The sequence below is a fragment of the Lycium barbarum genome, chromosome 8, assembly GCF_019175385.1.
Source record: "Lycium barbarum isolate Lr01 chromosome 8, ASM1917538v2, whole genome shotgun sequence".
Taxonomy (NCBI): Eukaryota; Viridiplantae; Streptophyta; class Magnoliopsida; order Solanales; family Solanaceae; genus Lycium; species Lycium barbarum.
In genome coordinates, this window is record NC_083344.1 from 19714836 (window position 1) to 19729421 (window position 14586).

Here is a 14586-nt window from a genome sequence, read left to right on the forward strand (position 1 = left end):
GAGAAATTAATATGACCTTCTTGGTGAAATTGTGATATGAAATAATGATTTGAGCATTGATGACAAGAAGGTAAGAAATAGTGCCATGTAAAGGGATATGGAAAGGCACAAATGTGACCTAGATTATGGGCTCGTGGTCTGAGGTTCGATCCTAAAATGAGAGGTACATTGATATGGCCCGCGTTCGAGGTTTGTTCCAGAGCGGAGGTTTATACTTGGGTCCGAGGAGTGAATCCGAAACGAGTGGTACATGGACACCATGGGTCCCCTGCAGGTCATGACTACTGAGCAATGACATCAGTTAGCGTGTATGTACAGTGAGTGTGGTTATTGTGGTAAACTTATTTCGGTTGTGGCTTCCGTTAATTGTGATTCTTGATATCTTGGTGACTTGATTGTGATTATCCTTAGTTGACTTGTTTTGATCTATTGATATTCGTGTTTGTTGGCTGGCTTGTTTATTCTACTGATTTTATGAGATATGCATGATACTAATCTTTGTCGGCCTACGATATCTACCGGTACATTTTTTTACTGATACTATATTTCTGCATTCTTTTGAGTGTAGATTGTGATACAGAGACTGCTACCCGCCCTCACATCTAGCATTGAGGACGTCGCTGACAGATTTAGGGTGAGTTTCTATCCAAGCCAAGCCGCCCGAAGATCTTTCTCTGATGATGTCTTTTCCTTTTCTGGACATTATGGATATTTATTAGACATATTTCATTCCTTAGACATGTTTTAGATTAGAGTCTTGGTATGATGACTTTTGGATTTTGGGGATTTTGTAATAGTTAGAACTTCCGTACTTATTTGACTATTTTATGGTACGACTTATTTCGTTTTATTTGATGATTGAATGAGTAATAACTAACTAATTGGTTAATATGAAATAGGACTTGAATGAATAGATGACTTGTGTGACATGCCTAGTAGAGTCTTGCGGATCGGTACGGAGACGTCTGTACTTGTCTTCGAGAGGCTACCGAACACTAGGAAAAATCCTTTTTCTTTCTTTCTTTCGTGCTACTTGATTCCAATTGGTATCTGATGATTCAAATTGGTATCTAACTATCCTTCATTCTCTCGCAGATGGTGAGAACACGGGCAGCAGCAGCTAGAGGTAGAGGTGGAGGCAGAAGAGCTGGCAGAGGGGTAGCCCAAGCAGGGGGCGGCGTCCCAGTGGTTGACCCCGTGCCTCGAGTGGTTCCTAACGAGGCAGCGGGAGATGCAGCCACACCAGCCCAGCCAGCGGCGGCAGTACCAGTTCTGCCAGGAGCTGCAGCAGCTTAGGGTACACTAGATGCTATGGCACAGGTGCTATCTTCACTTCCCGATTTTGGAGAGCATTCCATGATGAGTTGGGTACCCGATTGGACTTTAGTACAACTTTCCATCCCCAGACCGATGGCCAGTCCGAGTGTACCATTCAGGTGCTCGAGGACATGTTGAGAGCGTGTGTTATTGACTTTGGTGGTCATTGGGATAAGATATTTCCCTTGGTGGAGTTTACATACAAAAACAGCTATCATTCGAGTATTGGTATGACGCCTTTTGAGGCCTTATATGGTAGGAGGTGTAGATCTCCGATTGGTTGGTTCGATGGGTCCGAGGCTCGACCTGGAAGCACGGATCCATTGAGAGAGTCCCTTGATAGAGTGAGAGTTATTCAGGCCAGACCCGTGACGGCTTAGAGCCAGCGAAAGATGTACGCGGACCGGAAGGTTCGGGATTTGAAATTTGCTATTGGTGATCAGGTTCTATTGATGGTTTCACCCATGAAGGGTGTTATGAAGTTTGGTAACAGGGGAAAGTTGAGCCCTAGATACATTGGCTCGTTTGAGATCATGGATTGTAGAGGTGATGTAGCTTATGATTTAGCATTACCGCCAGGCTTGGCGGTAGTTCACCCGGTCTTACATGTTTCGATGCTGAAGAAATACTATGTCGACGGTACCTACATATTCCGTTGGGATTCTATATTGCTTAATGAGAATTTGACTTACGAGGAGGAGCCTATCGCGATCTGGGATAGGCAGGTTCGAAAATTGAGGTCCAAGGAGACTGCTTCTGTGAAAGTACAATGGAATCACCATCCTGTGGAAGAGGCTACTTGGGAGACTGAGCCTGATATGCGTAGTCGATATCCCCAGTTGTTCACTGATTCAGGTATTTTCCTACTTTTCTTATTTTCTTTGCTCGAGGACGAGCAACGGTTCAATTGGTATCTGATGCAACGACCCGTTTGGTCGTTATAGTTCTTTTGGCACTTTCGCCGCTCCCGAGTATTAATTAGCTCCTTTTTGACCCGAGGGGACCGTTGACACGCTTCACGAGGTGTCTAGTCTGGATTCGAGCAGCTTTGGGAAAAATATAGACTTGAAGTGAAAAAGGGTTGAACTCAGGTTGACTTTTGGGTAAACGAACCTTTTTTAGAATTTCATCAATTTCGAGAGGTCCAGATCGTCGTTTAGAACTTGTGTGTGCATTTGGTTCGGTTCCCAATGCATTCAGATGCAGTTCGGGACGTTGGATGGGAAATAGGAATTAAGGCATCGGTGGTTGACTCGGTCAACGAGACCTCCGTTGCCAATTTTGAGGCCACAGGTGCATTCGTAACGCGTTTTTATGCGGGGATAATTATCTGGTATGAGAGCAGATGGTCTCAGGAATTAGTCGAAAAATTAGATCGAAGAAAAATATTGGGCTAAAGTTTTTGGTGTCTGGTGCCCGCTTTGGCGGCACCAGCACCGCAACGGAGGCACCGCTGGAGCGGTGGACCTGCCGCTGAAGCGGTACGAACCATTTAGTTTAGCGGTCAGGTTGCCGCTAGGGCGGCACCGCTGGGGCGGTCACAGTACCGTTGTAGCGGGTGACGGGCAGTTAAATTAATTAAATGAGTCTTAGATCCTCATTATTTCATATCTCGATATTGGAGCTTGGGAAAGCTGTTCTTGGAGACAAATTGGAGGAATTCTTGGAGGTAAAACTTTGTCTAATCTTTTCCTCCTCTTTAATCACAATCATCTTAGATTTTCCCCTTCCCTTTTCAATCCCTTAGAAAAGGAATTTGAAGGAGGGTTTTGGGAGACTTTTCTCTAAGATTATACTTGATAAATTGATGATGTCAATGTTAAAATGTGACGAATCTAAGCCTAGTAAGCCCATATATTCCACTTTTAACGTTGAATTTCGGACTTGGAGAATTAGGGTTCATACCCAATTTGGGGTTTTTTACTTGAAATCAGATTTGGGACAAGTCTTGAGTTAAATCAACAATTAATGATTGGGTTGTGATTACTTTGGATTACTTTGGTATTTTACCCGCGAATTTCCCGTTTCACCCTTGTGGGTCCATTTCTCCAATTTCTAGGGTTAAAATGGACCTAATAGATATCATAGCAATATTAGTATCATTCTCCATGCTTTCTAATTTAGAATTCGATTATGCTTAGACTACTTTGGTTCTAAGCTTCAGAGGAAGGGCAAGGCGATAGAGTGACTTGTTGGTGTTGCGGTTTGGCAGTCCAGGTAGGTTATGGCTTACCTCTAGTGAGACTATGCATACCGAATCACATATTTAGAATATAATGTCGGAGACAAAATGCGAACTTTTGGGTATGAAGTTGGGTTGGACATTGCCTTAGGTTGGGCCCTGATATGTGTTGGGACTAGACACCCCGTTATGTGTTTTTATTGTTCCATTTTGATGGTTAATGCTACGAGTAGTGGTAAATATCAGAATCTGTGTTACTATCTTGACTGAGATATGGTTGACATACCGTTGCTGGTATTTGCATTGTGATACATTGTTGACGTGCCCGTTGTTGGTACTAGTAAAATTGATATATTGTTGGCATACCCTTGATGGTATTTTGATATAACATATTGATGGTGTACCTGTCACGACCCAAACCGATGAGTCGTGATGAGTGTCTGACCGCTATTGGCCAAACACCCCTATACGCATAACTGAACCATACTGAACATCAAGGGCCTATAAGTGACTTAAACTGATCTCATAAATGAGGGTGACATCATAAACTCTGTAATATATATATATACACACACACACACAAAAGACAAGGCTACATCATCTGACTAATATCGACAACTGTCTACAAACCTCTACTGGAATAAAGCTTTTGAAAGGATGGGACAGGGCCCCATCATACCCATATGCATATACATCTCAAAAGGGTGGCATACCAAAACTGACTGCAGCTCCGGATCAAATGGAGCGCACTAACCACTGTTGGATATAGAGGTCCTACTAAGCTAGACCACCTGTCGGTCTACCTGAACCTGCGGGCATGAACGCAGCCCCCCGAGCAATAGGGAATCAGTACAGATAATGTACTGAGTATGTAAGACATAAGAACAATATGTATACATATAAGAATCATGAATAAAATCTGAACTCATAAACTGAAATGACTATCTGCATGTATTTGTATGACCTAGTAACTGTATAACTGACAACGCCTCTGTGGGTGCATAATATGCATGCTCTCAATGATAATCGTGCTCACTTATATCTATAGGTCATAATGCTGAGGAACGTTCAGCCCGATCCATATCCCATATAATAGTGCCAAGGAACGTATGGCCCGATCTATATATCATATAATAATAATGCCGAGGAACGTACGACTCGATCCATATATCATATAATAATGATGCCGACGAACGTACGGCCCGATCCATATGTCATCATCAAGGTGTACTAGCTGATCAGGAGGTAATGCATATATAACGCCTATCCCTTTCCTCATACCCCATATACATATAATACACACGTATATAATGCCTTCTAGTCATGGGTCAATATGCATATGTATATGAATGCAATGCATAACTAAAGTTTATACATGGAACTCCCGGAGTGACATAAGGTCATGCTATCTCGGAGGGACAACCTTTGAGCTAACATTATTAACATAAGAAATCTCAAGACCCATAAAGAGATTGAACAATCATACGGGGTATAGGAATATCAAAAACTGAAGTACTCCTAGTGCTTCTGAGAGTAGAGTATTATGGAAGTCTGTTCCTATGTTCGTTCGTTCATATCATAAGGATCATGCCAAAATGAAAGAAATGATACCCTTAACATACCTTGAAGTGTATCCAACTGTCCAACTTCTACTTTTCGAACTCGTAAGTCTACAATCAAGATAGCATATGCCTTAATTAGACTACTTACCTCATTTACTAACCATTTTAAATACAAAAAGAAGCTTAACAAATTGTGGACCACATTTCCCTTGTAAGCTTACAACTCTTCAACTTCACATTCCATCCAACATCAACCACAATATCCACAACCACAATGACAACACTTACATATCAAAATATACCCAAATCCATTCCCAATCATCTCTTAAAACAGTCCCAAATCACCATCTCACCTTTCATCAACTTACCACTTCCATGACTATATTTCCTTAACTCAAAGTCACTAAAACTCTTGATAATTATCTTAAATACAAGGGCAGAAATCATTTACATACCTTGAGGGGTCTAAGATTCCAACGATCAACTTCAACTCCAACTTCTAAGCTCCACAACTTTTAAGAAACCCTAGAAACAACCTTCTTCGTCACAAACTCAGGTTTACGGGGCTCGGATCTTGCCAAATCTCTAGTATAATGATGTAAAGTGTTGAGAGTAAATATACTAGGGTTTCCTCTAATTTGGAAGAGATAAAAATGAGAAATAAAGTCGTGGATCATTTATTTATATTTAGGATTAAAAGTTCCAGCGGTGCGGTTCGACGGGCGGGTCGACGACCCGTTGTGTGTCGACGATCCGTTGACTTGCTCCGTCATCCTGCGCCTGCAGATTCAATGTAGCATCCCCTTGGGGAGGATATCACTTACGAAACAAAAGATAATTTCACACTTACAACGTTTAGAAGAAATTTATGCCAAAAGATATTCACAAAAATATTTAATAGCGGAAATAGGCCCATGCGAAAATGGGTTGAAAGTGCGACATTTGTTTCCATTGTACCCTCCGAAAAAATTTCTTAGATGAAATACAATATCAGCGTATCATTTTAAAATGGTAATGCCCTTCTCAAATAGTCAACACATTTAGGAAATTTCATTATGAAATTATATTTTCAAATCAACACCACTGCGGGTCCATAAGATACATGAAACTCAAACTTGCGATTATCACAGAAACTAGCATCTTCCTTTGTACATAATTACAAGGTAAAATGTAAACGCAGTACATGGCATGACTTGGGTTGGAAGAACACCCTAAAATAGCAAAACAAGTCACCAAGTTCAAGTTACAAGCATATGGTCTTGTGTCCAACAAGCCTCCAAAATTTCATACATAAGTGTTACATGTGGATCATGTACAAGTCCCTAAAATTTTACAAGAGCTAGATTCATATGCAAATGTGATCTTCACTAAAGCTCCCAAAAAGTCTACTCCAAATGACCATCTTCAAATCTCTTCCCGTACATTACCTACGATAGAAAACAACTATCGCTAAGCATAAAGCTTAGTGGTGTATAAACTTTGGGCTTCGAGCCATTAGATTTTCCAATTCCCTTTCCGTCGTAGGTAGCTCAATAAGATAACAATAAATCAAGTAAACAAGTATATCAAAGTATAAAATATCAAAACCTTGAAGAGTTTCCAAATGTCGAAATCAATATTCGAAGGTTCAAGTATCAAGAAAGCTTATACTTCAATTCAAGAGAGTTTGTCAATTAAACAATTTCGCCCAATATGTACGCCATGCCATCACACCAAGCACAATCAATATCAAGATGGACCGAAGTCCCAAATCAAGAAGGGTCGTCACCCAATAGTCAAGAGAATCTAGAGCCATGTCGAAAATGGCTTTCCACTCGTACTAGAAAATGGACAAAAATCCATCATCAAGACGAAATGTAAATCCAAAGTCAAGATGGGAAAGATCCGAATCGAGAGGCATGCTGATATTGATGACAAAGTCATCGCAATAAGAAGGACAAAGTCCCAACAAGAATGCAAAATGATCAAGCAATTCGTACAAGTGGGCGATTTAGCGAAAGTTTTTCAATACTTGAGATAATAACCATACAATGATATGAGATGAAGAGCAAAGAAACAAACCATCAAGATACTTCAAAAATTCCAGAAAATAAAGATATTCCAAGTTCAATTTTATACACAAACCTTGGCGTTTTACCACACAACAAGTTCTACCACAACTCGAGGACTTCAAATCGTCTACGCCATAGACCAACCAAAGTCCACTTCGTCAAACAATTCCTCTTAGCTTTTACAAGAGCATATATACCTTAAATACACAATCAAATATCTACTTAAGTTCAATAGTTTTAGCACGTCAAAACGAATCATGAAATCAGTGAAAATCAGCCTAAACTATCAAAACAGGAATTCTGGACAGTACTACTATCTTGTACTGTCGCTCAGTTTCAAAGGGGTAAACGGCAAAAATAGACTTTGTGGCCTTAATAAAAGTTGTACATATATGTCTTGGGGTTTCATAGAAATTCGAATCACTCCTATAGCAGTTTTGTACAAAATGATATGCTCAAAATACTAACAGCAGTACATGTAGGGTTTAGAACACAGAAATCTGGGCAGCACCTGCCCTGTACTTCATCACCCCGTTTCGAGTAAATACAAGAAAAACTGGGTTTTGGAGTCTGAACTAAAGTTGTAGGGATATGAAATAGCTTTCTAGAACAGCTTGAATCACTTAAAACTAAGCTTTATACAAGGAATTATGCTGAAAACACTAACAACAGTCCAGTCCAAAAATGGGTTTGTAACTTACCTCAATCGTGTGGAGTTGCTTGGGGATCAACCAAAGAAAGTCTTGATTATTGATTTATAGGATGAATATTATGAGAGGAGAGAGGTTTTGATGTCTTGTTTCCTTGGAGAAAACGAAATTGGAGGGGTGGTGGATAGGATAAGAGCCAAAAGGGTATAAATCTTACTTAGTAAGATAAGGATGAAAAATAATAAAATAAAATAAAAAGGGGTTGCCCACTTTTATAAATATCTAATCCATTTAATAAATTTACTAAGATAATCATAGTAGGAGTAGTTTATATAACTACACCATAACACTTCAACAAGTTTCAAATATCATCAAGTTCACATTCAGGAAGTACGAAGTAAAATATACCCTTACTATCAAGATATGATAAATCGAAAATTCAAGTATTCGCTAAAATGTTTTTTTGGAGTGTTACATTCAAGGATACGGAACCCTATCGATGCTGTGTAACGACGGTCCGTCGACATGTCGACAACCCGTCGACGATGACTGGTGTCTACAGGCTCCTCCGATTCAGTTCAGATTGCATCGATTCGATTTGCTCAACTTGTAATACTGTAATTTACCAGGAATGCCTGCTGATACCTTTACACACGGGGTAAAACTCTTTGTTTCCCCAAAACTCGTGCACGGGTCTCTATCCCAAAGGCATACTCGACTAGGAAACCATAAGTTCTCCTACGACAAAAACGAGAGGCGTAGCATTCTCCCCCCTTAGGAACATTCATCCTCGAATGTTCAAACAAATCATGAGCTATAGAAATTTCGGCAGAGTTTCCCCTGTAAATTTACAATCCAACCTGGACACAGTAACCCAAAATACTGCCACACAGGGCCATATACTACAACAGACAATACCATGGCCCCACACAACCAATCGCGATAACTGAAAATGAAATAATCCCTGGGGAGATGATGCCTCAGACTGAACCTCCCAAAATGCTGGAAACAAATACGGGTACTTAATCTTCATGGCCTCTTCCGCTTCCCAAGCCATTTCCTCAACATTATTATTATTCCTCCATAAAACTTTAACGAATGCTACATCATTGTTCGGGACCGACAGACCTGTCTGTCCAATGTAGCCACTGGAACCTTTTCATATGATAACTGCTTGGTCACTCAGATATCATTGACTAGCACAATTCTTCAAGGATCTTCGATACATTTACGAAGCATAGACACATGAAATACCAGATATACAGAACCCAACTTAGAAGGCAATTCTAGCTCATATGCCACCTTACCCACAATACGAATGATCTTATATGGCCCAATATATTGAGGGCTCAACTTAACCTTCTTGCCAAATCTCATCACTCCCTTCATAGGTGAAACTTTCAGGAAAACCCAATCGCCTACCTCAAACTCTAACTTGTGTCACCGATTATCCGAGTAGGATTTTTGTCGACTTTGAGCTGTTAGCAATCTTTCTCGGATAACTTTCACCTTGTTAACTGCTTGTTGTATCAAATCTGGTCCAATTAGATGATTTCCTCCGACATCAAACCATCTTATCGGCGACCTACATTTTCGCCCATATAAATCTTCATAAGGAGCCATCTGGATACTAGAATGATAACTATTATTGTAGGCAAACTCGATCAGAGGCAAATGGTCATCCCGACTGCCTTGAAAATCAAGTACACAAGCTCTAAGCATATCCTCAAGGGTCTATATAGTACGCTCCGCCTATCCATTTGTCTGCGGGTGAAATGCAGTACTAAGACTCACCTGAGTCCCCAATCCATTATAAAAAGACTTCCAAAAGTTAGTTGTGAGCTGTGCTCCTCTATCTGAAATAATGGCTGTAGGAACACCGTGAAGTCGTACAATCTCTTTAAGATAAAGCTTCGCATAATCTTCGGCTGCATAAGTAGTTATGACAGGCAGGAAATGGGCGGACTTTGTAATCCTATCAACTATGACCCATATGGAATCATACTTCCACTGAGTACGGGGCAAACCTGCAATGAAATCCATATTAACTACCTCTCATTTCCATGTCATAATCTCCATAGCTTGCAATAAACCTCCGGGCTTCTGGTGCTCTATATTAACTTGCTGATAATTCAGATATTAAGCAACAAATTCTGCTATATCTCTTCTCATACCATCCCACAAATAAACTCCCTTGAGATCATGGTACACCTTTGTTGTGCCTGGTTGAATAGAGTAGTGAGAATAATGAGCTTCCCCCATAACCTGCTGACGAAGCCCTGCAACATTAGGGATGCACAATCTACCTCTATATCGGAGTAGTCCATCTTCTGTAATGACAAAGGGTGTCTTTTCTTTCTGAGGTGCCGTATCTCGGTAGTGAACTAAAACTGGATCCTCGTACTGACGCTCCTTTATTTCTGCTACTAAAGAGGACATCGTTGTATTCTGGACTGTAATTCTTGCATCACATGAGTTTATCAACCTGACCCCGAGGTTAGCTAATTGACGAACTTCACAGACTATCTCCGTTTTGTTTGGCTGCATATATGACAGGCTGCCCATGGATTTACGACTAAGGGCATCAGTTACTATATTAACCTTTCTAGGATAGTACAGGATATCAACATCATAATCCCTTAGCAACTCTAGTCATCGGCTTTGATGTAAATTCAAGTCCTTCTGCTTAAATATGTACTGGAGACTCTTATGATCACTATAAATATCAACAAGAACATCGTATAAATAGTGCCTCCACATTTTCAAGGCGTGAATCACTACAGCTAACTCAAGATCATGAGTTGTATAAGTCTTCTCGTGCTTCTTCAGCTGTCTAGAAGCGTAAGTAACAACCTTACTCTGCTGCATCAATACACAGCCAAACCCAATACCTAAAACATCCCAATAAATCACATAGCCATCTGCTCCCTCAGGAAAAGTCAAAACGGGTGCGGAGGTCAACTTGTCTTTCAATATCTGAAAACACTGCTCACACGCATCCGTCCACTGAAACTTAGCTAATTTCTAGGTCAGCTTAGTCAACAGGGGTGAAAAAGAAGAAAATCCTTCTACAAAGCTTCTATAATAACCTGCCAAGCCCAAGAAACTACGTATCTCCGTTGGTGTCGTAGGCCTTGGCCAATTCTTCACAACCTCAATCTTTTGAGTGTTTCCACCCTAATGCCTTCATCTGAAATAATGTGACCCAAAAAAGCCACAAAGGTCAACCAGAAGTCACACTTGGAGAACTTGGCATTCCACTCTCTACTTTAAAGAATTCCAAGCACTGCTCGTAGATGTTCTGCATGATCAGCCTCTGATGGTGAATAAACCAGAATATCATCTATGAACACAATCACCAACAGATCTAGGAAGGGCCTGGATACGCGATTCATCAAGTCCATGAATACAGCTGGAGCATTAGTTAGCCCGAACGACATAGCACGAAATGATTAAGTGGCCATATCTAGTCCGGAATACCGTCTTCAGAATGTCTTCCTCCTTCACCCTAACCTGGTGGTTCCCCGATCTCAACTCTATCTTCAAGAAATATTTAGCGCCTTGCAACTGGTCAAATAAATCATCAGTCCTCGGGAGCGGATACTTATTCTTTACAGTCATTTTATTCAATTGCCTATAATCAATACACATTCACAAAGAGCTATCCTTCTTCCTTACAAATAATACCGGTGCTCCCCACGACGATGTTCTAGGCCTAATGAAGCCTTTCTCAAGTAAATCCCGCAATTACCTAAATCCCGCAATTGCCCCTTTAATTCTTTCAACTCCGCAGGTGTCATTCTATAAGGAGGAATAGATATTGGCTGAGTATCTGGCAGTAGATCAATCGTAAAATCAATCTCCCGCTCTAGCGGAATGCCTGGAAGCTCATCTGGAAACACCTCTGGGAACTCACTAACCACAGGAACAGACTGAAGGGTCGGTGACTCTGCTTGCACAGTCTGAACCCGAATCAGGTGATAGATTTACCCTTTTCTGATCATCTTTCTTGCTTTAAGGTAGGAAATAAACCTACCCGTTGGAGAAGCAGCATTGCCCTTCCACTCTAGGACTGGCTCGCCTGGGAACTGAAATTGAACTATCTTTGCTCTACAATCAACATTTGCATAACAGGAAGCCAACCAATCCATACTTATAATAACATCAAAATAAATCATGTCTAACTCAATAAAATCTGCTAAGGTATGGCGATTGCAAACTATCACTACATAGCCTCGATATACTCGCCTAGCTGTGACTGGATCACCAACTGGCATAGACACCTCAAATAGTTTAATCGATTCAGGCTCTATCCCAAACTTGCCAGCAACAAATGGCGTAACATATGATAATGTGTAACCTGGGTCAATCAGAGCATACACATCATAAGAGGAGACTGATAATATACCTGTGATGACATAAGGAGATGACTCATAATCCTGCCTATCGGCTAGTACATATACGCGGTGCTGAGAATCGCTTGAGCTGGATGCTCCACTCCTACCCCTACCTTATCCTGATTGTGTCTGGAAAGCTTGCCCTGAAGGGCGTACTGCAGAAGAAAAACTAGGCATAGGCCCTGTAGGCTGAACCATACCCCCATTCTCTCTCATCAGACATTACTGCATCCTATGACCTGGCTGGCCACAAGCATAACAAACATCTAATCCTAGCCGACACTCACCTGCGTGTAACTTGCCACTCTGGCCACACCGCGACAAAAGGGGTCTCATCTGGCCTGACTCTAGTCTGTGTCGAGAGCCTGATGCTCTAGAAATCTGGCCCGTCCTGAATAAGAAGACCAATCAAATCTCGGACCTGAAAATAGCGGAGGTACACTCCCTACCGAATGGAATGGATATCGGGAGTACTGATGTCCCTGTCTTCCCCTGGAATCACCCCTGATATCTAGAGATCTGGCCCTCTTACCATGGCCCCGGTCACGGTCACGCTCTGTCCTCCTCTGATGCTTACGATCAGATTCTGTGCATATGTATGTATACGGGAGATATCCATGTCTGGCTATAATGCAGCAGTCGTACATGCATCTATCAAATTTGGCCCTAGACCTACCATAAAATGATGAACTCTGTCCTCCATCTCAGCCACCATGGCTGGGGCATACCTATCCATATAATCAAAATACACACAATACTCCTGGACACTCATACTGCCCTACTCAATACGCAGAAACCTGTCTGCTCGGGAATTCTCTCCCCTAGATAGCATCTGAAAACTCTCGCCAAATGGTTGGAGGGGAATTCTCTCCCCTATATAGCTCCCAAGTCTGATACCACTGTACTGTAATATCGCGAAGCCTATACGAAGCCAACTCTACAGACTCGACTTCATCCGTGTGCATAACCCTCAAGGACCTCTGCATACCATCAATGAAATCCTGGGGGTCTATATTTTGCCTTATCATAGAAAACTCTAGAGGATCTAACTCGAGGAAAGTCTTAACTCTCGAACTACCAGCCCTGTCTGCCTGATCAACACCAACTCCCTGTCACTGAGCCTGGGCGGCTACCAATCTGGTCAATAACCGTACTGCATCCCGTACGTCTTGGCCCGGTGTATCTACCTGAGGAACTGGAGGCGCAGGGGCAGGTGCTGGAGGTGGGGTATGTGATGTCTCATACGGGCTCCCACTCTGGATCTCATCCTGAGCCCTAGTAGCTTGCCGAGTCCGGCTAGTGGCCTCGCCTGCCGCTCTCTTTCCCTTCTGGGCAACTGTAGCTTTCTTGCGGGGCATCGCTGAAATCAGAACAATTCATCAGACAGCGAACGCTTAGCACATGGCTCTATTGCACGATTTAGGAGTGAAAGAATGACATCATCCTAAATGTCGGGTAGCCTCCTGTTTATAGGTGTGGTGCACAACACACCCATAAATAAGACTCTACTAGACACGATCTGCAGATAACACTAGGACGGAACTGCTCTTATACCAATTCTATCACGACCCAAACCGATGAGACGTGGCGAGTGTCTGACCGCTAGTGACCAAACACCCTTATACACATATCGGAACCATGCTGAGCATCAAAGGCCCATAAGTGACTCAAACTGATCTTATAAATGAGGGTGACATCATAAACTCTGTACAATATATATATATATATATATATATATATATATATATATATATATATATATATATATATATATATACACGTGCTGAAGGAATAGTGCAAGTCGGCTAGGCTGCTACATATACAGTACACAAAAGAATGGAAGCCGACAAGGCTACATCATGTGACTAATACATACAACTGTCTAAAGACATCTACTGGAATAAAGCTTCGGATCAAATGGAGCGCACTGATCACTTCGGATCAAATGGAGCGCACTGATCACTGCTGGATATAGAGGTCCTACTAAGCTAGACCACCTGTCGGTCTACCTGAACGTACGGGCATGAACACAACCCCCCAAGCAATGGGGAGTCAGTACGGATAATTTACTGAGTATGTAAAGCATAAGAACAACATGTATACATATAAGAATCATGAATAAAATCTGAACTCATAAACTAAAATGACTATCTGCATGTATTTGTATGAACTAGTATGAACTAGTATCTGTATTACTGACTATGCCTCTATGGGCGCATAATATGCATGCTCTTAATGATAATCGTGCTCATGTATATCTATAGGTCATAGTGCTGAGGAACGTTCAACCCGATCTATATCCCATATAATAGTGTCGAGGAACATACGACCCGATCTATATATCATATAATAATAATGCCGAGGAACGTACGACCCGATCCATATATCATGTAATAATGATGTCGATGAACATACGGCCCAATCCAT